General features: G+C 47.0%; 1 protein-coding gene and 1 non-coding gene across 2 annotated transcripts in view; both read left to right on the top strand.

Annotated features, from left to right (window-relative positions):
* Positions 1-24,138, top strand: part of KIRREL1 (kirre like nephrin family adhesion molecule 1) — a 103,427-nt gene that overhangs the window by 5,482 nt on the left and 73,807 nt on the right. The window lies entirely within an intron of this gene.
* On the top strand, positions 9,172-9,334 carry LOC126007358 (U1 spliceosomal RNA). The gene has a single exon (XR_007494938.1). It is a non-coding gene; the product is annotated as a U1 spliceosomal RNA (small nuclear RNA).

Here is a 24,138-nt window from a genome sequence, read left to right as displayed (position 1 = left end):
AACCCCTGAGTGCTGCTGGGTGTGACCCAAACCCTCCCCCAAAACAAAAACAAAAACAAAACCTCCTTTCACCTTTTCCTCTTCTTGTTGTGATGTCCAGGGTTACACACTTGCTGAAGTCCTCATGTTTACATTCTGGGTTGTGACTTGCCAAGGTCCCATTGGCAGCCCCAGAGATCACACTGGCAGTGTTTGGGATTGCTCTGGGCAGTGTGGGGTGGTGTTGGGTAGATGAGACCAGCAGAGAAAGTATATTGTCAGTGAACCATATCCAGGCTCCCTAAATGACATTTTATTTGGGGTTTGGGGCCACGTTTAGTAATGCTTGGGAGTGGCTCCCAGCTTATTAGTCAGGGTTGCTCCCTGCAAGGCACAGCATGAACTCCAGCCCCTTGAGATATCTCCACAGCTAGGATTGTTCTTTTAACTTTACTGGGTCTGGAGCAATACCATAGCAGTAGGGTGTTTGCTTTGCATACAGCTGACCCAGACCGACCTGGGTTCAATCCCTGGCATCCCATATGGTCCCCTGAGCCTGCCAGCAGTGATTACTGAGCTCATAATCAGAGGTAACCCCTGAGCACGGCCACCAGATGTGCCACCACAACAACAAAACAAAGCAAAACAAAAATGAAAAAAAGACTTTTCTTAGTAAATAAAAAGCTTTGTAGCCTTGTATTCCAAATATTAAACACAGCCGTATAGGTTCACGGGCAGTCCAGAGGCACAAGAGAAGGGCAGAGGGGGCAGAACTAAATAGGGATCAGTCAGTGCCAGTGCTCAGGCAATCAGCTTTCATACCAGTCTTTAACTGGGCTATTGGACGATGGCTACTAGGCTGTTGGGCTATTGGGCTTTTATGAGAACAGATGGCCTGGTCTCATCTAGCCCAGGTAGATGAAAAGTGGTGCTAGAAAGTGGTTGCATATAAAAACATTCAGATGACTTTCTACTGAATTCCTAACGTGCCTTTGCATCTTCCCTATTCCTTAGAATGAATTGATGAAGTTAATTCTACACCCTCTTTTCCTATCTTACAGATGAGGGAATCAAAGTATTCAAGGCCATAATAGAATGTTAGTTAATTTTTTGTTTATTTTGTTGGGGGCAATACCTGGCTGTACTCAAGTCTTACTCCTGCCTCATTGCTCTGGGATCATCACTCCTAGAAGGCTCAAGGAATCATCTGTGGTGCTGGGGATCGAACCCTGGTCAGCTGTGTTGCAAGGCCAGGGTCTTATTCGATGTATTAATTTATTTTGGTTTGTTGAGTCATACCCACTTGTGATCAGGGAGTACTCCTGGCTGTGCTCCGTGAACCATCGGCAGAACAGGGTAAGTGCCTTCCCCACTGTACGGTCTCTCTAGTCATCAAACTTGGCATTTTAGTTTCAGTACAGAACCTGCCCTGCCAGACAACCTATCCTGCGGAGCCTGTGTATGGTGCTGCCTCTAGGTTGAAGCACTTTGTTGAGAAGACTCTGCTTTTTTTCCCCAGAAGTGGATATGATGGGAGGTGGCCCTAAGGCTGAGCCCACACCCACCTTCTGCTGTTCTTGGACTGGGAACTGGAAATCTGTCTTGGTCTGCCCTCAGGAGAGGGTTTTAAATACTACACAGCCTCTTCCCACCTTCCCACCTTTCCTGTTTCCTAATTCTTTTTTTTGGTTTTTGGGTCACACCCGACAGTGCTCAGGGGTTATTCCTGACTCCAGGCTCAGAAATTGCTCCTGGCAGGCACGGGGGACCATATGGGGCCCCAGGATTCTAACCGATGACCTCCTGCATGAAAGGCCATGCTATCTCTCCCAGCCCCTGTTTCCTAATTCTTTAGCACCATCAACATTGTAATAATTTAATTATCTTATAGTTACCTTCCTCATTTAATAGAGATATGCCAGCAAGTCGTTACTATTTTATACACTTGGAAGATGAGAAAGAAAAAAATAAACAGATTTAGAGAGGTTAAATGATTTGCTAAAAGACTGGAGGGAGGGACTAGGGGGTCTTTTTTTTTTTTTTTTTTTTTTTTTTTTGGTTTTTGGGCCACACCCGGCGGTGCTCAGGAGTTACTCCTGGCTATCTGTTCAGAAATAGCTCCTGGCAGGCACAGGGGACCGGGATTCTAACCAACCACCTTGGGTCCTGGGTCGGGCTGTTTGCCTGCTGTGCTATCTCTCCGGCCCCAGGACTAGGGGGTCTTAATGACCTCACTTTGGGCACTGAGTCATATGAGGGTAGGGAAATTCCTCTCCAAGTCTTTCCCTCTTTTGGCCTCTTCCATCTCCTGCCTGTTTTTTTCTCAGGGCCCCTTGACTTGGAAGGAGTCTGGAAGTGGGGCTGGAATTGGAAGGTTAGTAATGATGGTAGAGGAATGCTGTGTCCTGGATCCTGAAATATGTAGCCAAGGAGAGGAAGAGTCAAGAGTTGGAAAGTGGGGCCGGGCGGTGGCGCTAAAGGTAAGGTGCCTGCCTTGCCTGCGCTTGGACGGACCTCGGTTCGATCCCCGGTGTCCCATGTGGTCCCCCAAGCCAGGAGCAACTTCTGAGCACATAGCCAGGAGTAACCCCTGAGCATTACCGGGTGTGGCCCAAAAACCAAAAAAAAAAAAAAAAAAAAAAAAAAAAAAAAGAGTTGGAAAGTGAAGGGGCTCTGCAAAGTGACAGAGGGCTTTCCCTTTGTGCAGCTATTGACAATCCACCATTTTAGGTGAATTCTTTTCATTTCAGTAGTGAACAAAGACCCGAGGAAGTCAAGTAGATTGGCCAGATCTGGAGGCCAAGCTGGAAGTTGGGGTGGGCCAGGAATGATTGCCTTGTATGTCTTGTATGTCTGCTCATTTTTATTACTGCTGTGTACAAGTCTACAGTCCTGGAACCACATGCAGTGTGTATGAATTTACATATGCTTAGGACACCTCTCTCCACAAGCCTCTCCATCACTAGAACTGTGGTTTGTATCACTGCTAGGTTTGGTGTAGATTTCTATCCTAACTGGCAGCCTTCCCTGCTTCTTTGAAGGAACTAATTGTGTATGTGTGAGTAGGGTTATAGGGGAGAGATGTTGGTCCACTCCTAGGACTTGTTCCTGACTCTGCACTCAGCGATCACTCCTGGCAATACACAAGGGACAGTATGGGATGCTAGGGATTACACACAGTTTGGCCACATGCCAGGCTAGTGCTCTATCCACTGTACTACCACTTCGGCCCTAAAGGCATTACTTTTTGTCTGATCTTGCAGGCTCTGCACCCCTCTACACATACTTCAAGGAAGTCAGATCTCTTGAGTTCTTGTTTTCTTTCTATCCCTTAGCTCCAACTGCTCTACTTTACACCCTTGATTCACACACTTTTTGCATTTAAGTTCTCTGAATTACCCAGTTTGAAAGTTAGTCTAGCTCCAGACATAGCCTAAGGTCACATTTTTTCATTCTTTACTCTTTTTTGGGGGGGAAGGGGAAATACACATAGTGATGCTCAGGGGTTATTCCTGACTCTGCACTCAAGGATCATTCCTTGCAGTGTCCAGAGGACTATATGGAATGCCAGGGATCAGACCTGTGTCAGTCATGTTCAAGGTAAACACACATCTGCTATCTATACTGTCATTCTGGTCCATCACATTTTTTTTTTCTTTTTCCCTCCCTCCTTCATCTTTCTCTGAGCTCCCAGTTTCTCCCTCCCCACACATTAAATTTCTGCAGCAATTTTTATTAACCTCTGTAGTCTCGGGGGGATGAAGCCGCATTCCTCCCTGCCCTTCTTAGGCCCATTTAACAAAATTGGGAGCATATTGAAATAAATGGGCCTTGCAGCCAGTCAACTTCCTACGGATTAAGGGTCTTAAATCCAGAGGTGGAAATCTCTAGCATTCCCTAACAAAATCCATTAGTTTCCCAGGAGATAATGCTGTTGCTTCATTCCCCTGGCTGCCTAGCTCTGGGAAAGTTCTAGAAGATAGGAGAATCTTCCAGGTGGAGGCCTGGATTTGAGTCGGGCCTGAGTCTTTGATACTGTGAGCTCATAGGGTTGTCTCACCCAGTACTAGGTTAGGAATAAAAAATTCCGTTGACTTTTCCTTCCTGATTTTTGGGTCATTAAGGCTTTTTTCCTGGCTCAGAACTCAGGGATCACTCTTAGAGATGCTTGAGGACCGAATGCAGTGCTGGAGATTAAACTGAGTTAGAGATTGAGCTGGAGTTGGCCACATACAAAGTAAGCACCTTAATCTGATTAGTGTGCTATTTCTTTGGCCCTAATAATCAAACATTGTGTACTGAGCCATTGACTGCTTTCCTTCTCTGCCTCTGTTCCTTGTGAAGCTGTGGTAAATGGCAGGACCAGGCTCCTTCATCCTGCAGGGGTGTATTGTGTGCTTCCTATTGTGCTAGCACAGGTGTTGCAAAATGTAATCAATAGTATTCTGTTTTCAAAGGCCTCCCTGTGGGATTTATGTGCAAGTTACTTGGCTTCCATAAAATAGTGACAAATATGTTTTCAAATCAGTAAATGTATATCACTGTTCAGACATCTTAGTAGTCACCCTATAGAGTAATGACCTCCTATGGCCCTCCACTCAAAGAAGATAAGAAATATGTGTGCCTGGTATTACCAGGTGGGCTGTAGCGGATGCCAGGATGTGCACGGTCAGGACAGGGCAGTTTGCTATGTTCTGAACAGGCCGGGAAAGGCTCCGGGAGGAAGTGGGTTGAAGGATGGACAGGATGTGGATGTGGCAGGAAGAGAAGATCATTCATTATCAGACGGATTGAACTTCCTGAGCCAAGGTGTGGTCTTGGGAATGTGTGGTGCCCACAGAGGCTGGTTTGAGCTGAGGACCAGGCTGGGGGAGAAACAGGTGAGGGAATCTGCCAGACACTGCTCCATAGGAAATAGGAACCAGAGTTTCTGTGTTGTCGGGTTTTTTTTTTTTATCCCTACAAAGAATTTTTTTTTTTCCCTGCAAAAGCAAGCAGTATGATCCCTACCCCATTACTCATCTAACCCTCCCTCTTAAACACCTCTTGTGCTAGAGCTGCTATAATCTGCCTTTTTTGTTAAGAAAAAGGAGTAGTAGGGAAGAATAGGTTGGGCTTGACTTCATAGTAAGGAACAGAAAATCTGAGAGAAATTTCAATTCCACTTAAGGAAATTTCAGATCTGTGCCTGAAATGGAAAGGTTGTGGGATGATGAGAAAGTCTTTTTTTTCTCCAGGAACCTTCAGGCAGGGTTCTGAGAAGATAACCTTGAGGAGCGTGCCCTCTGAGTTTTGGGCATCTGGGCACATCTGGGCATGAGTGGAAGCCCTTTGTCCTCTGCAGCCTAGACTAAGACTGCACTGCCTGAGGTCCAGGACAACAGTCCGGCTCTGGTGGAGATTTAGCCACTGAATCCTGATTTAATGTCTGCAGGGTCAGTCATGGGCTGTTGCCTTACACCAGTGGTCTTAGATCAGTGAATTTGTGGGGGATGAGCATGGAGATTCCAGAAACTTCGGCTTATTCAAAGTAAAGCTTAGGGAGGTCTCCAACATGCCATCTGGGGTAGGACCTGGTGTCCAGGAGAGCAAGTATATATTTTCTATGTGCCCAGGCTGTTCCTGATATACAGCTGGGCACCAGGGACCAGAAGGTAAGTGAGACTGAGCCCCGTCCTTGATGAGCTCTCTCAGCCGGCATGGGAGATGGTTGGATAAACATATATTGACAATACCATACAATCGAGGTTGTGAGGGCAGTATGTGAAAAATGCTGAAGTCTGGCTGTCAGGAAGGAGCGGGGGAGGGGACAGCTGCAGATGTGAGGCTCTGGGCTGCTGCTGTGGTCTCTGGAATGCAGGCCCCAGCAGATCTCCAGGCCTGGACAATCCCTGATTGTGCCCCCTGCTCCGGATGGAAGGAGCAGAGGAATTCCAAGGAATGAGTTGAGTTCCCTCCCAGAGATGATGATTTTCAGGAACAAAGGCAGTTTATCCCACTTTCCCCTAACCTCCCAACCTCAGGTGACCAGTTCCTTCTCCCTTCCCCCTTTCTGTGGAGCTGATTTTTTTAAATTAACTTGGTCCTGGTAATCAGTTTAGAGAAGGTTTTGTTCTTGTTTTTGTTTCTCTCTCCTCATTTTCTAAAAATTTGAATGACCTGGGGCCCTGCTCACTCCTTCACCTCGTTTTATCAAGCCAAGAGGTGTTTTTTTTAACTGCTTCTTTTCTAACTTGGAGATTATGAAAAGGAATGGAGTTAAAATGGACAAGGAAAGATCTGGAGTAGGAGAAGCATTTTTTTTTTTTTTTGGTGGTTTTTGGGTCACACCCGGCAGTGCTCAGGGGTTATTCCTGGCTCCAGGCTCAGAAACTGCTCCTGGCAGGCACAGGGGACCATATGGGGTGCCGGGATTCAAACCGATGACCTCCTGCATGAAAGGCAAACGCCTTACCTCCATGCTATCTCTCCGGCCCCAGGAGAAGCATTTTTTAAAGGAATAGAAACTCATTGGTGGGCTTTCTGGGCAGTAGTGGGAAGAGGGGGGCTCTTATGAGAAGGTTGGCCTTATTTGGATCCAGGAATGATAACGGGGTTATGGGAAGACTCCCAGGTGATAAAATGTATTTATTTTTTTTTTGTTTGTTTGGGAGGCACACACCTAGCAGCATTCAGGAATTACTCCTGGCTTAGTACTCAGGGATTACTCCTGGAAGGACTCAGAGGATCATGGAGTGCTGGTGATTGGACCCTGGGCCACTGCATGGAAGGCAAATGTCTTCCCCACTTTTCTATCTCTGTAGCCAAGACTCTCACATACTGATGCACAATCCTGAACAATGGCACACTGTTTTACACCTCAGCACCATCTTCCAGGAAATTTACATTTAACCTCATACATGGGTCTCCTCCTGAAGAGTGCCCCCACAGAGTGTCCCTCCTTGTCCACTTCTGTCACACACACTTGCTGTGGGTCAGCTTGCCCATATCCAGCGAGGCTGATTACAGTCAGTGTAGAGGATGTTTCATCCTAGATTGATGTGCCTCTCATCCTAGCACATCTGGGAAGTCCCCTTCTACCTTCAGGTGAAGTGAGAATATGAACTCAGTATTAGTTGGAGGCAAATTTGACTTCGCAAAAAAATAAGCCAGCATGAAAGCATTGTGGAGCTATGTTGACATGACTTCTGGATTCTCTGCTGCTCTTTCTTTATGTAGAAATTGAGAGGAGAGCCTGCCCAGGGGTACCCTGGGACTGCATAAATGCCCATTGTCTTTAGTTTTATTTGTTCTTTTGTTTGGGGGGGGTTGTGTTCACACTTAGCAATGCTCAGTGCTTACTCCTGACTCAGGGATCACTCCTGACTGGCCTTGGGGAACACTATGGAGTGGAGGGATCAAATCTGGATTAGCCATTTACAAAGCTAGCACCTTCTCCAGAGTCTCTTGGGTCCTTGGGTCATATCATGTAGATGAGCCTCTTTCAACTCAGACCTGATTGGGGGCTGGAGTGGTAGACAGTGAGTGGGTAGGGCATTTGCCTTGCACGTGCCTGACCATCCAACATGGTACCCCATACCTGCCAGGAGCAATTTCTGAGTGCAGAACCAGAAGTAAACCTTGAGTGCTGAAGATGTGTGCCTTCAGCCCCCCCCCCCCCCCCAAGAACAATCAACTCAGTCCTGAAACTCATGCCACAGGATCCTTACTAGAGGGCCTCTGGCCTTGGGGAAGACAGACTGTTTCTGTATATAAAATTAGTACACAAAACTCCAGATGTTTATGATGTTCCAGCTATTTACTTAACAGTTTTAAGACTGTAAAATGATGTAGTTTGGGGTCCTTGATGTCCTGGATCCAGGCCTCATGCTGGATCTCTCTAGTTTGCTCTTCATATCTTGTGTAATCACCCCGATACATCTCTATGCCCATGGATCCAGTGTCTGTTGACGCCTGGTGTTCTCCATGGCCCACTGGTTTGTTGCTGATGCTCTGTGGTCTGCCTCCTTGCTGGTGCTGGCTGTTCTTTTTCCTATTGTCTTTGTTCTCTGGTCATATACACATGAGAACCACTGCATTTCCGCCCTCAGTCCAGGCATAAGTGAGGGGCCCAAGCAAAGCTGTCAGCCATCTGGGTGAGGGTAGGATCAAAAGAGGAAATTAATTGATCTATATCCCTTTTCCAGTGCTCTTTGTCCCAGCCCCTTCCTTTCCATGATTTCTTTGACTGACTCTACCTAGTCAGTGAGACTTCAAATGACTAATTGGATATAACTAGATTACCTGGACTCTTTCTACTTCCACCATAATGATGCCACTTTATTAGAGCCTCAGTTTTTATTATTTATTTGTTTTTTGTTTTTGGGGTCACATCAGGCTGTGCTTAGGGCTTACTCCTAGCTCTGCACTCAGATTACTCCTAGTGGGCCTCTGGGAACTTTATGTGTTATCAGGGATTGAATCTAGGCTGGTCATATGCAAAGCAAGTGCCTTCTCCACTATACTATACTAATGCTTTGGCCCCTGGAGCCTCCGTTTTTGCATCTACGAAATTTAGAAAAACATTTTCTTACTTTAGAGGGTTGCTGTGACACTGAATGAATGAAGGAATTTATATTCAGGAGCAAAATCTGGAACAATTGATATTCAGTAAATCTATTATTACTGCTATTGCACAGTTTCTGCTTTGGAGGCAGGCCCCCACTCAGCAGTGTTGGGGGTGGAATTGGGAACATTCTCAGTATCTGTATAGCGTTCAGTTCAGGGCAGGTGTGAGAAAGACAATGAATGCACAAAGAGCAGTACTAGACCAGCACAGGTAAGTCCGTGAAGTGTACAGAGGATGTGCGGCAATGGTTAGGGTTAAGGTGACCCAAGTTGACAGCAGCTGTGGTGGTGGCCAGCATTCTAGAAGCTCCCTAACTCTAGTCTGTTAACCTCTCTCACCTTTTCACCTTCATTTCCTCATCTGTAACATGAATCGAGAGGAAACACTCAGCTCTGCTTTAAGTTCTGGACAAGATTCACAGGACAGTCCCAGTATGATCTCCATTTTTGTTGTTGTTGTTGTTGTTGTTGTTTTTTGGTCACACCCAGCAGTGCTCACCGGTTACTCCTGGCTCTAAGCTCAGAAATCGCCCCTGGCAGGCACAGGGGACCGTATGGGATGCTGGGATTCGAACTATCGACCTTCTACTTACCTGGCAGGGGAGATACCATGATCACGAAGGTGGTTTCCCCAGGGCGAGACTTATCCATTGCACTCCGGATGTGCTGACCCCTGCGATTTACCCAAATGTGGGAAACTTGACTGCATAATTTGTGGTAGTGGGGGACTGCGTTGTGCTTTCCCCTGAAAAAGACAAAAAAAAAAAAAAAAAAAAGGCAAATGCCTTACCTCCATGCTGTCTCTCCGGCCCCATGATCTCTATTTTGATGAAATACTTAGTTGTAGGGGGCACACCAGGTGTGCTAGGGTTTAGGGTTTATTCCTGAATCTGGCTCAGAAATCCCTTCTGGCATTCCTTATGCAGTGTTAGGGATTGAATCCATACACAAGGCAAGTAAGTGTTTTACCTGCACTACTATCTCATCAGTCCCAAGTATGACATCATTTTAAGCTTCTTTCCTCAGAAGAGCTCTACTCTGTTTGATCAATGGTTCTCAAATTTGAGCCTCTTTGTGAAACTCTCAGAATTCTGCCAAGTGTGGATTCTGATCCATAAGGTAGAATTTCTGGGGCCGGAGAGATAGTGCAGTGGATAGGGTTCTCGCTTTATCTGCAGCCAAACTGGGTCTGATCCCCAGCATCTCATATAGTCCGCTGAACACCACCAGGAGTAATTCTTGAGCACAGAGCGAGGAGTAATATCTGAGCATCACTGCATGTGGCCCCCAAACAAACAAACAAACAAAAATAATTTCTTCATTGTCCCCAGGTTCCCTGGTGATGCAGGCATGACTGGTCCTTGGCCCACTCTGAAATGTTGAGAGAATGCTTTCCTCTGGGGGAAAATGATCTTCAGCATTCTAATGAAAAGCAGGAGAAAACAGAATTCATTGAAGTGAATTCACTCTTTAACCAGCTTCATTGTATGGTCCAAGGGATCATTGATTAGGAACATTCATGTGTTTGTGTTAGGGAAACAGACTGTGGGAAGGGAGAGGGTACTCAGCTGGCCTGCATGCTATTGTCAAGACTGATTTGCCCAGAGCACAGAAAAATGACCCAGGGGCTTAGAGTGACTTACAAGTATATGATTGTGGATCCAAATCCCTGATGTTCCACTGGTGTGTGGTCCTGGTGGCTCTCCTGTCTGCTGTCCCTGGCAGCACAAGCGATTTCCAGCACCAGGGTCAGAAAGAATAAGCCCTGGCCAGTATATGTGGGCTCCTCAGTGATGACCCTGGCCTTCTATGAGCACTGTAGCTGAATATACCCACCCCCCCTTTCTTACCCAACCCCCCCTAGCAAGCAGGCACCACAGCTAAAAATATGTGAGAACTACAGCCAGGCACGTGTTCAGCCCCCACTTATCACAACATTGACAGTGAAGAAAAGAGGAAATTAAAAGGCTGACCTACTGGCTCCTCCCTGCCACCTCAGACTCCAGTCACCCCATTCCCCCAGGTTCTCTCCCATACCACATAGCTGCCAACAGCAGGGTTGAAAGCAGCCAGCTAGTAGGTTGATGGAAACGGAGCCAGTCATTTCCATTTGATTTTTTTTTTTTTTAAATGAAAGATGTCTTCACAATAAAGCTCCTATTTGGTGGAGAATTGCAGGAAAATCATTTTGGTACAGTTGGCTTTAGTTTGAATTTTTTGGTAATGAGTTAACTGATTGGGAAGGAAAGTGGGTCAGCGACTTAACTGGGAGCATGACTTGGGGAGAGCAGTGGAGGTCTGTCTGTGGCCAGGTCATACTCCCCTAGATTGGATGGCTAGCTGACCATGTGACCATGTGCTTCCTCTTTCTCCACTCCGTGTGCAAGAGAACCTCTACCTTCAGAGTTTACCCAGTTCAGTTCTTCTACCCCAAGACCCCTGTCTTGTGGATGAGGCAAGACTGTGCATTAATTTACATTCATCTATTCCTCTTCTTTCTGAAGGGATGTCAGAAAGTAGGGATGTCTCAGGAACATTAGGATAAATTGAGGAGGAGGATGGGAATAACTGAATGTGCTTTCTAGAAAAACCTGGGGCAAGGCATGAAAATGGAGAAGTGAGGGGCCATAGTGATAGCACAATGGTGTAGTATGTTTGCCTTGTATGCAGCAGACCTGGGTTTGATCCTTGACATCCCAAATGGTCCCCTGAGCATCACCAGGAGTAATTCCTGAGTGCAGAGCCAGGACTAATCCCTATGCACCACCAGGTATTTGAGCCAGGTGTGGCTCAAAAGCCAAAAGAAAAAATGGAGAGATGATTTAAGAATCCCACCCCTTGTTCACTTACACTCAAGTGTCTGTCTTTAGAAGGACTAACTGGAAATAATTCATTATTGTCTTTTTTTTTTTTTTTGAAGCACAGTTTCTACTCTCACTTTCTTGCCTCATCACTCCTAATGACCAGGAAGTTCTTTTATGTGCCTGTCTTTGTCCCTTTCTGCTCCTGCACAGGGGAAAAAAAAATCTTAGGGACTGATTAAGTCATCCTTTACATCTGGATAAATGATGTTTTTCTCCCTTCAGGGCAAAGCTCCTTGTGACCAAAGTGGTGAGAGGCCAGGAGATTTGTACGAGGTCTCAGCTGGGCAGAAGCATCTGGTCTCTGAAGGGTTCAGATGTGCCTCTCAATTCCCAGCCCCTGTGACTCAGAAGAGCTGGGTCCTAGTGGACCAGGGTAACTTTCCCTCGCAGCTGATGGCGTAGGGCTCCTCTTGTCAGGACCAGATGAGAGGTGACACAGGTAGAGCAGGAGAGAGGGGTTTGGAGGGGATTTGGCGGAGATTTGCCAGAGTCCAGGCCTTTCCTAGCATCAGAGGAGGAAAAGTGCCTCCTGGAATCACACGTACAACGCCCAGCTGTGCCTGGGAGGACTGGGTGATGTCAGTGTGGGCACAGAAAGGAGGGGTTGTGCTGCTGGCTTTAGAACGCTCCTGGTCTGGGGAAAAGTGTTAACATTACCTCTGGACTCAAGGCCCACTCTCTTCATTGAGGAGCCTGAGGAAGGAGTCTTGTTTATGCTATGGGACAGCTAATTATGGACCTGTGGGTAGATACCCAGCCTACCTTCCTGAGGGCCTGAGCACACATCGAGGTCATCCAAACAACAGTTTGCTTGAGTTTGTGCATCTGTGCACAGGTAGATGGGACAATAAATGGAGCTTGAAAGATCCCTTCAGGAATGGGCCCTGCAAAGGCTCAAAGGATCTGGGAGCACTGAACAGGCAGGATTGATAGAGCAGGAGTGCATAGGAGAGAAATCAGAGGAATCACCCTTGCAGTAGGCTCAAGAAAGGAAGGAAGGAAGCAAAGGATTGGAAATCTGAAACGTGGCTGTGTGGGTTGCTGTGGTGTCTCTTTGTCGTGCTATGACCTCTGCCATGTTCATACTGGCTACAAAGCACACCCCATGTGACATGTGACCTCAGGGAGGAGCATGTGTGTCCAGGCAGAGTGTGGCTTGGTGGGAGTGGAGGGGCTGGCGGCCAGGGGCTCACAAGCTGGCTCAGTGTGGAGCCTTCCTATGGGGGCAATTTGCATTTGTTGGGGATGGGGGGGGGAGTGGGAGTTATCTCCCCTTTCCAAGGGCAGCCATGGCCCAAGGGTCCTGGAAGGCACAGAGTGGTTTGCACAGCATTGCTCCCCAGTGTAGTCTTGAGCATTAGGCTGCTCCTCTTCCTGCTGTCTTTGCCTGTCTGTCTGTCTGTCACTCGGCAGGAGTGAAAGGTGCCCTGCTCCTGAAGCATTTGGTGCTTGATAATTTGTGGATTATAGCTAACTCTCGATAAAGATTCCCCTAATTGCTTGGCTCACCTCAGGTCCTATCATCAAAGCAAAGCCGTGAGGCCCCCCTCTCGCCCTCCTTTTCTTTTTATTATCTCTTAATTAATCACTCTGGCTTTCACACTTAGCAGATAATTACAGTCTCCTGGGCATGCAGCTCATTTTCATAACCTCCTGCTCCAAGCCGGCAGCAGAGGGGGGCTGGGAAGAAGAGGATAGGGGTGAGTGGGGAGGGAGATGCTGGGGGCAGGTGGGGGCAGCAAGCAAATCCCAGGGAGGACCAGGGGCTGCCACAGCAATAGCCCTCTGTGGAGTATGAACAGGGCACGAGGAGCCAAGACTCTTTAGTCCACAAGCCAAAAGATGATCTCCAGGGCAGGGAGGCACTTCCCAGTCTATGAAGATAGCACTCAGGTCTCTGGCTTTCTCAGGTGCTGAGTGGAGGCTGTGGTGAGGTACAGCAGGCACAAGGTTGGTGGTGGTGGTGGGGGGGAACAGAGAGCTTGGTGAGGAAGCTAGAGAAGGTTCTGTATGAGGTACATTGAACCATGTGCGGGAAGTTTGACATGCTGAGGTGAGGAAGGTAGAGAAGAAAAGACAGACAGCTATATGGTAAGGATCCAGGTGAATAGGACAAGTGCTTAAATCCTTGGAAAAAAAAGACTATGATTACTCAACATGGTGGGTTGGAGGACTAGAGCATAGACAGCAGTTACGGCACTTGCTTAGGACACAGTGGATCTGGGTTCCACCCTTGGCACCCCCAAGCCTCACCAGGAGGATCCCTTTGCATTTCCTGATGTGGCCCCCAAACAAAAAAATAATATAAAAAATTAAAATGGGGCCCGGAGATATAGCACAGCGGTGTTTGCCTTGCAAGCAGCCAATCCAGGACCAAAGGTGGTTGGTTCGAATCCCAGTGTCCCATATGGTCCCCCGTGCCTGCCAAGAGCGATTTCTGAGCAGACAGCTAGGAGTAACCCCTGAGCACTGCCAGGTGTGGCCCAAAAACCAAAAAAAAAAAAAAAAAAAAAAAAAAGAATGTTTGGGCCCGGAGAGATAGCACAGCGGTGTTTGCCTTGCAAGCAGCCAATCCAGGACCTAAGGTGGTTGGTTCAAATCCCGGTGTCCCATATGGTCCCCTGTGCCTGCCAGGAGCTATTTCTGAGCAGATAGCCAGGAGTAACCCCTGAGCATCATCAGGTGTGGCCCAAAAACCAAAAAAAAAAAAATAAAAAAATAAAATGGGGGGCTGGAAAGATAGCATGGAGGTAGGGCATTTGCCTTGCCTGCAAAAGGTTCGAATCCTGGCACCCCATATGGTCCCCCCGAGCCTGCCAGGAGTGATTTCTGAGCGTAGAGCCAGGAATAACCCCTGAGCGCTGCCGAGTGTGACCCAAAAACCAAGATAAATAAATAGATAAATAAATTAATTAAAATGATGGGGTGGAGTTGGAGGCCTTCACATGTATTTTATACTTACACTAACGAGCTGGGTGTTTTAGATAAAGCCATAACTCCTATTTTATTAGGTAGTTTGGTCAAGCCATAGGTCTGTGTGGTCAGTGGTATAACTCAAGAAGCACAGAATGAGGCTCCTGGCTCTGCAGGCTATTCAGCCTAGGACAGGACATCAGTAGGAAACTTGGTCCCCAGGACCTCCTCCTCTGGATGCATTAAACTTTAGCTCTGGTAACAACACAGAGCTTGGAGCTTCCTTGAGCTTCAAACCCAGAGATAAGCCTAAAGGACAAGTGTCCAGATGATGGATTTGAGAGGCACAGAGACAGAAGAATTTAGTTGGGGGTTAAGGAAGAGCTGGACTGGAAAATACCGCATTCCAAGTGCCCTAGTGTGCCTGTCTGCTTAATTACTGTCTACTAACCGTAACTTGGTGGCCTGGGGTATTTCTAGGGAACAGAGGCCCTCTACATGCTCCCCTCTACATGCTTAGTTTCCTTTCCTGACTGCAGTACAATGGGCCCATCCTTGTACCATTGACTAGATTAGAGTTAAGTACTGAAACCTCTTTGGAAAAATATAGGCCATAGATATAAAGTAAAGCCAACTGTTAACTTAGCCAGTATGTTCAGTATGGAGTGCACCCCATCCCCACTGTGTGCAGGCTGCTGTTGGGGCACACCAGGCTTCCTTCCCAGGAGTAAGTTGCCTGTTCCAGTCAGGCCTTCTGGAGCGCAGCTGAAGGCAAGACTAGCTCTCTCTTTGTTGACCCCCAGGTGACAGAACTGACTGCCTACTACAGACCCCAGTACCAGGAGGTTAAATGGGTCATGTTGCCCGTGGCTTGCAGTTTCTGACTCAGCTCCTGGCTGTTTCCTGGGCATAACAACAGGAAAGTCTATTTTGGGAGACTGGGAAGAGCACTGTACTGAGAGCCAGGTTGTGGCTTGCAGCCCATTCATGTCTCAGATGAGTAACCTTACCTTGTCCAGTGACTCGTGCCTGTTTCTTATCACAGAATGAGAAGACTTCTCGAGATTTTCCTGGCAGTAACTTTCCAACCCTGCTCTCCTGTGGGAGTTCGGGAAAAGAACTGGTTTGGTTCTTCCTGAAGGAGGCCCCGGATCCTTCTGTTTTGTTTGACTGATTTCAGAGGCGGGGTCCTCGGGACCAAATTTTGCACTCACGAACTTAAGAGAGGGTTCAGCCCATTCTGGGAGGGTGTGTGTAGGCGGGTGGTGTGGAGGAAGGAGTTTGGACCAAGAATGTAGGTACTTTGGTGAGCATGTGGAGTGTCTCCCCAAAGAAATACCCTGAACTCTTAACTTTGGGCTATGAAAAGGTTTCACAGTCTAGTGGGAACATAAACACTTGGCAGACTTTTTCCCTGAAAGCTAGTTCTTTTTTCTGGGAACTTTTACCAGTGTGCATGGTCAAATCCCTCCACCCTGCCCTCCTTCCTCTCATTTGCCTGGGATACCCCTCCACCCCTCTGCCCTACTCCCCGCAGCCCCTTTACTCCCCCAAATGGAAATGGAGTGAACTGCTGGTATGGGGAGTCAACAGAGCAAAGTGGGCAAGAAGAGAGAACTGAAACAAACAGAGCTCTCCCAGGAGGAGAAATTATAAGAAGGGAGGGGGAGAGAGAGAGAGAAAAAAAAAATAAGCAAACGCATCCATGGTGAAAAGTGAATTCCAGACATTTAAAATTCTTTTGGTTTTAATCATCTCAGAGGCCGACCAAAGCTGTGCTGTTAGAAGAGGGAAAAAATGAAAACCAGGGCCGGTCCAGGAGCCCGGCTCAAGAATTTGTCTGCACAGACCTGGAGCCTCTCTGGGCTGCCCCTCACCCCTTTCCACTGGACCCTTCCCACTGTCTCTGAGGCTCCCCTCCCCCAGGCGCTTCCTGGCCAGACCTCCCCTTTATCTCACCTCTCTGGCTCAGTTTACACTCCATTTTAAAGCACTGACCTTTCCGTTTTTCTACCCGATTGCACGTTCCCTAAGGCCCTGGATTCAGTTTTGTTCAAAACAAAACAAAAATAACAAACAACAACCTCCAGCCTCTTTCATAAGTCAGGCCTGGGCCTCCTCAGTGAGGGTCAGGCCCCCTGAGAAGCTCCTAGGCCTGTTTTCCTCATTTGTAAAATGGATTCGAAGAGATGAACCAAGCCTGGAGGAAACTCCTTCAGGAAAGGAGGAGCCCGGAGAGATCCTCAGGTCCTGGTACCCATTTTGAGGGTGTTCTGAGTGGGGAGTGAGAGAGCTGCCCCACAGGACAGCCCTATGAAGGACCTGTAGGACTCAGGCATTCTGGTCTCCCTCAAAGATAAGGCTGTGAGGAAATGCAGTAGGGGAGCAGTAGGGGTGGGGGTGGGGCTCAGCCAGAACAGTTTTATTGTTTATTTGCTTTTGTGCTATGTTCAGTATTGCTAGAACTTGTTCCTCTTGCACTCAGGGGACTTTGTGGTGCCAGGGATTGAACAGGGCCTGTGAGGATCCCAATGGAAGAGGCGTTGAGATTGCATTAGGCATATGGGATGGTGCTAGGGATCAAACTCATGTCTCATGCCTACAAAACAGGTCTGTTATCAGGTCCGCAGACTTTGGTTTTGCAGCTGCTATGTGTGGTGGGACGTAGGGAGGTAGGGTTGTAGGGTTTTGGACTATACTGGGCAAAGTTAGGGCTATTCCTGCCTCTGTGCTCAGGAGGGACTCTTGGAGATGCTCAGGAGACTGCAGTGCTGGGGATCAAGCAGAGATGACTACATGCAAGGCTAATGCCTGTAACCTCTGCATTATCTCTCAGAATCCAGACTTAAATTTTACTCCTGGGGCCGGAGAGATAGCATGGAGATAAGGCAGATAGCATGGAGGTAAGGTAAGACCTTCTTCATGAAGAAGGTCATTGGTTCGAATCCCAGCGTCCCATATGGTCCCCTGAGCCTGCCAAGAGCGATTTCTGAGCGTGGAGCCAGGAGTAACTCCTGAGCATTGCCGGGTGTGACCCAAAAACCGAAAAAAAAAAAAAATTTTTTTTTTTTTACTCCTGCCCCCATCTGCAGTATGACTGTACCTATTTACATTTTGAGGAGAGTGTATTGGAGTGGACCTTTGACTGTGAGGCGAACTGGACGCTCATCATCACTCTTTTGGCAGGGCCTCTGTTGGATCATCTGTCACACTAGGAGCTCACTAGAGGATGCCCACTGCCCTAGGCCAAGCCAGCTCTTTTTCTTGGGGTTAAAGAGCAAGTGCCAGAGCATAGACTATAGGTGTGAGTCCAGAGCAGCCCTCCTACTAGCGTCACTCATGGCACCTTGTACAGAGTAATGGTGTCAGCTTCATGGGGTGACAAGATTGTGTTAAATAATCTATGTGGGGTGTTTGGCAAGCATCTGAGGTGCTTCCAGCTTCCAGCTTGCAAAATGTTAACTCTCACTGTTAAATGGGACCCTAGTTCTCCTAGTGTGAAATAATGAAAACAGTCCTGAGTTTGCAGGACTGGAATCACATTCCTACTTTCTTCCTGACTTTCTAGAGGACTTTTTAAGCCACGATTACAGTTATAAGATGGAACGCATAAGTACTGTCCTGCTCCCACCCCTCAAGTCTTTGGGAATACAGATCTTCACTGACTTTGTCTTGCATCTCCACCCCACTTCCAACACCACCACCACCCCTTCTGCCAAAGACAGTGCCTGGCACAATCTGGAGATGTGAGTTAGTAATTCAGTAATCCATTGGGCTGAAGATAGTAATCTGTGAACAAGGAAATTCAGGCTAGGGATGGGAAAGTAACTTACTTAAAATGAGTAGCATGAGCCCATTGCTTTTGGGGACTGGATCTGTACACTGTGGACTGTTTATGGGGCTTCTGACCTACTGAGCAACACACATACATACTTAAACTCACATGGATAGATGTGATGATAAAAAAAAAATATCTCCCTCAAGCCAGGAGCGATTTCTGAGCACATAGCCAGGAGTAACCCCTGAGCGTCACCAGGTGTGGCCCAAAAAGAAAAATAAAAAATCTCTGGACTATTCCAAAAATCCTCTGTGATAAGTGCTCCAATTGAGAACCACCAAAGATGAGCTGGACCTAGCAATTGTGCCTCCTGGACCCTTGGCTTTTATAAAATGCCACTTTACCTGCCTTTTAGATTTTGAACTATAGAATCAAGAAAGGTGTCTGTGACTGAGTTGTCCTCTAGCCCACCTGACAGTGGACAGTTTGCAGGCAATTGGTAAGAGCTCCTAGCCTGGCAGAGTGGGATGCCCTGCATGGGTCCTGACCCCTCTAGAAGCACAGTTGATGAAGGAAATGACTGTATGGGCTGCCCCCTAATCCTGCTCCTGCCCCAACTGCTAATAGTTCCCGGTGGGCCAGACAGCAGATTCAATTGCTCTCAGGCACCTGCTGCCCTCCTCTGCTTTCTCTCTGCAACCTTAGTGGCTGAGCCTTCTCAGAGGACCTAGCATCTTTGATTATTTTTTATTGTTATTTTATTTATTTGGAGGGAACACCCAGAAATGCGAGACTGAGTGAGGTAGAGGGAGCATATGGGGTGCCAAGAATCTAACCTGTGTCTGGTGCATGCACAGCAAACCAGTTAGTCCTTATACTTTCTCTCCAACCTCTTAAGGGCAGTTTTTAAGTCACACATTTAATCCAGCCTGAAAGTTACCACTGAAAAGTATGAGACCCAGAGAAGATAGGTCTCGCCAGCAAGTGTGGAAAGCCACTGCTTTACCTACCTCCTGCCCCCTTAGAGCTGTGTGTGGGGAAAGTCCTTTCTGTAAGTAGAGGCTAGTGAGACAGGAATCCCTCTGCCTGTGAGGAGAAGGGAGAAGGTGGTGGGCCCCCAGAGAAGACCTCAGGAATGCCTGCCCCGCAGATTCCCCACCCCACCTCCCAGACATACACTTTTCCTCCCACCTCTGCCCCCTGCCCCTCCTGAGGGGACTTGTCCCGCTGTCATGGCAACCAGGGATTAGGCCGGCTTGGCAGCCCAAAGATACCAAAGGGTTTAGAGAGGATGCAAGGGAAGGGAGAGTGTTGATAAAGAAACTGGGCTGAGTGGGGAGTGCAGGGCACGGAGGAAGGTAAAGGGGAAGGAGGGGATGAGAGAGAAGCCTCATCTATAGTAAGAGAAAAAGGAGGGTGGGGGAGAGGGAAACCTCAACTTTTATTTAAAATCAGAGAGCAGTTGTATGCCTGGAGTCGTTGCCATGGCAACGGCAAAGAAAAGGAGATAGAGAGCTTGTGAAGCCGTGAAAACCCAATAGGGGTAAATGTTTAAAGCCAGGAACAAAAACCATTCAGAGATAATTAAGTAACAGGCTGCAGGTTCCATACTCTGCCCATTGTCAGGGACTTGGCCTGAGCTTCCAACCTGCTCCCCCCACTCCTCATCTCCTCACTTGCCTGCAAGCCTGTCCTCCCTGACCAAGATGCTTTCAGAGCAGCAACTCAGGCTTTCAGCCGGCCCTCCAATCTTCCGCCTTTATCAGGAATTGCCCTTCTCACTCCAGTCACTGACCATGGGGCCGGACAAGCCTTCTCTCCTTTGCTATCAGGACAAATAGAGTACGTGTGGGGAAAACAAAGCAAGCCTTGGGCCGATAAGCAGAACTTCTGGACACTCAGTTACTAGATGGCTAATTAGTTTGTGTGTTTTCTTCCCCTGGATGATCTCAAGGATAATGCTGTCCAGGCTGCTTAGCACTGGGCCCTCGGGCTCTGAAATATTTTGGGGTTCTGGCTTTTCCTTCTGAAAAGGGGTGTGTCACAGAAAAGCTTTCCAAACTTATTTGGCCCTCTCCCTTCTTTTCAGAGAAAAAAAAATCAGCGACTCCCTCCCCTTTCCAGAAATTCTCTGAAAAATAGAAAGTACCTCCCTATTTGTACTCAGACTACTGCCCCCACCCCTCTGATTGTTCAGTGCCCCATGGGGTGGCATTGCCCAATTTGGGAAACACTGTTCTAAGGTTTGGGAGCTTTGCTGGGAGCGTTTCTGTTTAATGCCACCCTCTAATTCCTCTTTCAATACTCCTTAGGATTTTTCTAGCAGACTTAATCTTCCCAAGCCTAAAGATGTTCAGAAACAAAGTTGATATTTTTGGGGTTAGGCAGACTCTGCAGAAAAATTTTAATCCCAAATGACTTTTATTTTCTAAATGAGTCTCCCTTAGTCATTCTCCCCCTTCCTCCCAAGTCCTGCCATCACTAGCTTAGTTACACAGCTGGCTGGTCCCTGGCCCTGACTTCTCAGATTCATCTTTGAGGGGCTGGAATGATAGCACAGTAGGGCATTTGCTTGCCAGCCCGGGTTTGATTCCCAGCATTCCATTTGGTCCCCCTAAACACCTCCAGGAGTAATCCCTGAGTGCAGAGCTAGGAGCCCTGCACTAACTCAGCTGCAGTCCTTCCTCTTGTGATTGTTTCCCACCAGATATTTTGCTTTTTATCCTGAGACCACACCTGACCTTGAGAGAGAGAGAGAGAGAGAGAGAGAGAGAGAGAGAGAGAGAACTCCACACTCAACGATTTACCCCAAGAATGAGAGAGAGAGAGAGAGAGAGAGAGAGAGAGAGAGAGAGAGAGAGAGAGAGAGAGAGAGAGAGAGAGAACTCCACACTCAACGATTTACCCCAAGAATGTCTTTTCCAACTCTGAGCTGAGTTGTTGGAACCATGCCACCCCTGCCTGCAGCAGAAAAATTCTAGGGAGTAGCCCCAGGAAACACTTGTATTTATGATAGAGATGTTGCCCAGACATGGTTCCACACATCCCGTTCTGTGTGTTTGTGAGGTGTGTGTGTGTGTGTTGTGTGTGTGTGTGTCCATCCATTGAAGAAAGATGCCTTTCCTAAATTAACCACTGGTTCCTTTCTAGTTCTTTTTATTTTATCTCTTTCAGAAGATATGTCATTAATTTGGAGTTTTTCCTCTTTGAACTAACTGCTTGAAAGCTCATGGTTAGTTTTGTAATTCCTCTCCGAGATTGCTTTTTGGATCTTATGCAAATACACTTAGAATCTTAACCTTATCTCAACCTCAGTTTATTTCTCTTGTTCTTATTTTCTTCCCTGCTTGTTTAATCACCATGATCTCTATTTAATGTTTAGCTTCTTTTATTGGGGGGGGGTGAGGGCATACCCAACAGTTCTTTGGGTTTTCTCCTGGCTTAATGCTCAGGAATCACTCCTAGAGACCCAGGGATCATATGAGGTGCTGGAAATTACACCTGATCTTAGCCAAAAAGCTGAGAAGCAATGAGGTGCTGGAAATTATACACCTTACTCGCTGTATTCTCTCTCCAGTCCTAGTTTCTTTTTTGTTTTTGTTTTTCGGGCCACACCTATTTGATGCTCAGGGGTTACTCCTGGCTAAGCACTCAGAAATTGCCCCTGTCTTGGGGGGACCAAATGGGACGCTGGGGGATCAAACCGTGGTCCTTCCTTGGCTAGTGCTTGCAAGGCAGACACCTTACCTCTAATGCCACCTCGCCGGCCCTGGTTCTAGTTTCTTAATTTACTTTTAAAAATAATTGAATATGTTTACATATTTTATGGACTCAAACAATTTTATTTATTTATTTATTTATTTATTTATTTATTTATTTATTTATTTATTTATTTTTTTGGGTTTTGGGTCACAGCAGCACTCGGGTTATGCCTGGCTCTACACTCAGAAATCACTATTGGCAGGCTCTGGGGACCATATGTGTTGCTGGGAATCAAACCTGGGTCCTTTCTGGTTGGCTACATGCAAGGCGAATACCCTACCGCTGTGCTACCTTTCCGGTCCTCAAATAATTTTATTAAGTGAGTTGAGATATATAAATCAGATAGCATTGTACCTGGAAAACAGTAAGTCAGTAACTTTTTTAATTTGTTTTTTTTGCTACACCTACCTGTGCTCAGGTCTTACATCTGATTCTGTGCTTAAGGATCACTCTTAGTAAGGCCTTAGGGACCACGTGGGATGCCAGGGATTAAACCTGGGTTGGCAGCATGCAAGGCAGGTAATTTACCTGCTATACTATATCTTTGGGCCCTGTCAGCAACTATATTAAAGGGGAAAAAATGATATAGTTTCTAACCTTCCTTCTAGGGGTGCTGTAAAGATGGACCAGAGTCTGTGCAGAGCTGTTTGAGTCCCCCAGATTAAAGGCCATCTCTAAATATAGTTAACCTTCAGTTGATCTAGAACAAGGGAGTCTGGATATGAGTGCTTCCCAGCCACTGATTTTTGGTTTATTTTGTTTTCTCAACTTTTAAATGCATCATGGTGATAATAATCAGATTTGCTTTGCTTATTAGAGTTGACTTGGACTGCTATTTTAATAGCAGATTCTAATTCCCTGCAGACACCAAGACTGACAACCAAAACCTTCTGGGTGGCACAGGGACTCAGCTTGCCGAGGATTAAGATTTTTCCAGGGATAATGTCCAAAGTGAGGAATCTGTATATGAGTAATTGAGGGACGATATTTTTTCACTGGATAGGTTCTGCCTCCACCAGACTGGGAGAGGCCTGTAGTTCAGGGCAGATGATAAGAGAAAGACAGACCCAGCATGGCCCATGTTTGTGTGCTGTGTGCTGCAGGTATCTGAAGGTTGTCATGTATTGTTTCTTGTCTATTCATACCAGCCAACCTTTCATCTCCTCTCCCACAGAGAGAAGACTAAAACCACCCCCATCCGACAGTTTTATTCTCTTGCACCCCTTGATTTAGTGAATACTGGCTCTCTGCTATGTGGGGGAGCGGCTGTGCAAGGGTGGGGCGCTGTCCATTGCCTCAGGACAGGAGTCCAGGCCTGGACTGGAGCTGCTATTCAGTTGGTACATGACCTAGAGACTGGCATTTCCCAGTGCTTCTCCAGGAGTGATAGTGCAAGGCAAGTGCCCTACTACTATATTAATCTCTCTAGCCTCTTGTTTTATTTTTCATTCTTGATATGCTACTTTTTAATTTAATTTACTTTATTTGAAGAACATGTATGACATGGTGGTTGATATGCTATTCTTTTTTTTTTTTTTTTTTGGTTTTTGGGCCACACCCGGTGACGCTCAGGGGTTACTCCTGGCTATGCGCTCAGAAGTCGCTCCTGGCTTGGGGGACCATATGGGACCCCGGGGGATCGAACCGCGGTCCGTCCTAGGCTAGCGCAGGCAAGGCAGGCACCTTACCTCTAGTGCCACCGCCCGGCCCTGACATGCTATTCTTGACATGCTATACCCCTTCAAATGATGCCCCATGTTCCTCTTGGCTTACTCTGAAGTTTGTTCACAGGTCAAAGGACATTTCTGAATCTTTCTTGCTCAAAGTACTAGAGAACTCAAACAGGTAAGGCATTTGCCTTGTAGATAGCCAACCCAGGTTCAATCCTCAGCATTGTTGCCAAGCGTGCCAGGAGTGATTTTTGAGCAGAGCCTGATGTAGCCCCTGATAATTGCCAGTGTGACCCAAAAAAGAAAAACAAAAAGACAGTCACAGCAGCAGCAACAAAAAAAAATCTTTGAGAAAGAAAATAGCTCTATAAATCTACACAGGACCTATGTGTCCCCCCCACCCACCCAGTATTGGAGCTATTGTATTTCCCCTGCCACCCCCTCTTCCATACTTTATTTATTTTAACCCAGTTACTTGCAAGGGGGGAAGCCAACAGCCCTCTCAGTCTCTCAGCTCTTTTGCTCTGAAGACAAAAGATCCTTCAGAATCAGAGAGGAAAGGGGG

Source organism: Suncus etruscus, chromosome 4 (genome assembly GCF_024139225.1).
Source record: "Suncus etruscus isolate mSunEtr1 chromosome 4, mSunEtr1.pri.cur, whole genome shotgun sequence".
NCBI classification, from domain to species: domain Eukaryota; kingdom Metazoa; phylum Chordata; class Mammalia; order Eulipotyphla; family Soricidae; genus Suncus; species Suncus etruscus.
Note: the sequence above shows the minus strand (reverse complement) of the source record. Positions and strands in the feature narration are given on the sequence as shown.